Source organism: Talpa occidentalis, unplaced genomic scaffold, assembly GCF_014898055.3.
Source record: "Talpa occidentalis isolate TD23 unplaced genomic scaffold, MPIMG_talOcc4v2.1 talOcc4.12, whole genome shotgun sequence".
Taxonomy (NCBI): Eukaryota; Metazoa; Chordata; class Mammalia; order Eulipotyphla; family Talpidae; genus Talpa; species Talpa occidentalis.
The window spans coordinates 62451316-62454997 of record NW_023601212.1 but is presented as its reverse complement, the minus strand read 5'-3'; the positions used below and the strand labels follow the sequence as shown (position 1 = coordinate 62454997).

General features: G+C 40.3%; 1 pseudogene; it reads left to right on the top strand.

Moving 5' to 3' along the window:
* The first annotated feature begins 2130 nt into the window (after positions 1-2130).
* On the top strand, positions 2131-3154 carry LOC119242271 (calcium-binding and coiled-coil domain-containing protein 2-like; annotated as a pseudogene).
* The last annotated feature ends 528 nt before the right edge of the window (positions 3155-3682 follow it).

Sequence of the window (3682 nt, the reverse complement as noted above, 5' to 3'; positions counted from 1 at the left end):
TTGTATATAAAACATTGTCAGAAATATCTTGACATAGTACACAAAAATGGCTTTTATTTCACATCCATTCATTTTCCAACTAATTCCACAAGTTCTATACTATATTACAAGAAGATGAGTAACTGGCATTCTTGTCTCTTCATTATGAGCTGTTGGACATTGTTGGTCTGTTTGGAATTAAGCAGATAATACCCTCTTGTTTCAGAGATGATATTCAGAAAGCTAAATTGTTCCAAGAGATTCTTGTGCAAAAGTTATGTGTAAAGTGTTGCATTTAACAGTAATCCCTGTACTGAGTGACCTTTTAGAATCCCCTTCAGTCAATAGTCTATTCTTTTATGTGGTTATTTTAGAAATGATCAGATTGTTCTAATATATATGAATCCATTTAAGGTCTTTGGAGGGATATATGAATCAATGAAAAAGATATTTTTCTTTTCTTTGACAACTGCTGAAACCATTCTGATATTCTCAGGGTTAAGATTCTTGCCCTTTAAGAACTATTCATAACAGTACATTGATCAAAAATCAGGAAGGGACCCTGGAGTTCATCTGGTCTTACTATAGTCCTCCCCACAATACCCACACTCATATTTACCACTTCCCATGATGAGAATTTCTTAGCCACAGAGAGGTCAACAGAGGTCCTGTAGTCTCAGTGTGTATCTAGAAAACTGCAGAGAAGTCAAGAAGGACTGTCCTAGTGAGAAAGAAGCATCCTTGGAAGAGCAGGAATTGAGGGAAAATAAGCATCTTGAAATTGCTTATGTTTTTGTTAATTCCACTGTTTGGGAGAGAACAATGAAAGTATAACAACATAGATCTTAAAGTCCTGCCTTCCCTGATTCACTTCCAGGGAAATGAAGAACAGGACTACTGTGGCTCCCCATCACCCATGTTCACAAGGGTGCCCCCAAAAGCCTTTTGCCTGGGGGTTCAAATGATATCATCAGCTTAAAGTGTCTCCAAGTGGAACTGGCTGCTCCCAGAAATCTGTCAGCTGAGTGTTTGGAAGAAACTGAGAAGTCCTTGAAAAACATGGAGTGATCAAAGTTACTTATTATAGTATTTTCAAAAGAGCTCTGGGTTTAATAAGAAGCAAATGAGATCAGATAGAGAGGAATCCAGAGACTGTTTCTTGTGTGGAAAACTCCTTGTGGCAAAGACCAGAAGAAAGGAACATAACTCTGGGAACCATGCTTCTTTAGAGCAGAGTGTTAAACAGTGTGCAATTGAATTGCTCTGCCCTTGAACCTGGAGGAGTGTGCAGAAGTAAGCAATTACTTAACCAGACACATCTTTCCTAAGAGATCTGATCCAAGAAAAATAATGAAGTACAACAAGGAAAAATTTTAAGGAAAAGAGAGGAAACACCCAGCCTTTCTCTTACCACAAGATATTTTTTTTTATTTCTCCAGAAGACTTTCAACAGAGTACTGACTTTACTCATGCATTAGTCAGTCATCTAATGGTTTGATTACTAGGATACTTTCAAGAAATTATTGATATTTTCCTCTTACCAATCAACCAACCAGCCAACGAACCAATCAAACAATCAAACTGTCCTGAACACATTTTGTTGTAGAATAAAACATAATTTAAATGCACACTAATGTGTAGGACACTTCTGATAGCAAAGAGGAATAGTTTTAGATAATAAACTAACCTTTGACTAGACCAGAAATTGCCAGTGCTCAAGCCCACCTAGATACTGAGGCTTCAAAACTAACAAAGGAGCTTTCTTCCATCGAATATTGGGAGCCTCACAAGTCTTATCTTTCTGATCCTCAGCAAATTTGAAAAGAGCCCAATGTGTAGGGAGATATTTGTCCTTAAGGAATCAACCAGATTGGCAACAATCTTCCTTTTTAAACAGCCTGTTACTGTTGTCTTGCCTCCAGCTGCTGTCCCTACCTCCCCTACCCCCTACACCTTTAGAAAAAGCAGAAGAGACCCCACATTACCTGTCTTGCAGGATCAATCTCATTTCTCTGAAATCATCTTTAACGTGTAGAAAAGTTCTATGTCCTGGGAGGAAACATCACATGCCATTACACCCTCACCTACCATTTCATTGTCCCTTAAAAGGATTGGACTGGCATATTTAGAGTGGGATGGAAGACAGCCCTCGGCTATTACACCTTTATGTGGATTACTTTGCCCATTGACCTAAATGGTGAATCACCAAATAGCAGGAAGCTAAGTTCAAAACTTATTACCTGCACCACAACTATGATGAGTATTACCATTTCTGTGTTTTGAATCAGGGCAATGTGGTCTGGGGAGCAAGTTTCCCTTTATAGTTCTGTCCAGAAAACATCTTGGTTGTTACCACCTAGGTGGAGATAGAAAAGACTGAGCAACAGGACAAGAATCTTTGCAGAGAAAATCAGGAGATGAAGGACAACTAAGTTACCCTCCAGAAGCAGAACTCAGACATGCAGGCTGAACTCCAAAGGAAGCAATAGGAGCTATGAACTCTAACAGGCATCAACAAAAACTTGGAAGAGAAAGTAAGAGAGTAGGAGGACTTTTTGGAGACAGAGCTGCTTCAACTGAAAGAACAAAACCAGAAAATGAGAAGATGGGGGTCAGAAAGCGTCAGCTTCATGTTCAGCTGTCAACTTAAGAGAAAGAAATGGAGAAAGCTTGTTCAGGGAGATCAGATAAGACAGAACAGTGGGAGTGTGTGAAAAATAAAGTAGTCAGCTCTTTCTCAGTTTAACTGAATAGAAAGATTGCCAGAAGAAGCTGAAGCAGACAGTGGACGTGATGGAGCAGAAAGAAACTACTGCAATGAAGAAAGATCAGTAGTTAATGGACCAGAACTTCTCACTGTTAAACAAAAACTGAGTGAGAACAAGATTGCCTGTTATATTCTGCAGAGAGGGAAAGCGAATGGAAAGAGAAAATGATCTTTTCAAGAGGGAGAAGAGCAAATTGCTGATTTACATGGGTCTGGATTTTTGACTCTGCCTCATCAAGCACCGTCTTCAGGTCAGGGAGGCGCAGGAAAAAAACAACCCAAGACTTGCCTATGGATATCCATATTCTGGTACCCAAAAAGCTTTGTCCCAGCCTGTTCTCCAAGAAATGCCCCATTTGCAAATCAGATTTTGTTGATGGTATTTTTGGTCGCATATTGGAGGAGTAATACATGTTGCTCAAATCCTTTGTTTGACTTTTCCAATTTGTGATGTTATCTTCCCAGAAAGAGAAGCTGATCTTTGAAGGTAATGTGTTCTCCACTCTATGTAAATGCCCTAGCCTTCTGGAGGCTGCACACAGATTTTATAAAGTAAAACCTATTGCTTCTACTCTGAGTTATGACCTAAGATCCTGCCTGTCCTGAAATTATTAGGATTTTACTGTCTTTCTGCTCTGATGGTGGAGTTATGTTGATTATCTAAAGGGTAGTGTTGGGTTTCGCCGGTAGTGCAGCGGTTGAGCGCTGGGTTGTGAAGCTGCCCACAGCCTCTGCACCACCGGTTCGATCCCCGGCACCCGGGTGAGGGTCCCACATGGCGCGCAGACCTCTCCTGCCACCCGCTGCTCCCCTCAGCAGTGTACTTCATCACTCTTCCTGTTCTACTTTCCACTCTGGCTCTGGTGAATTCTCTCACCCTTCCATGTCTCTGACTGTACCCAGTGCTTGTATAAATAAATAAATAAATCTTTAAAA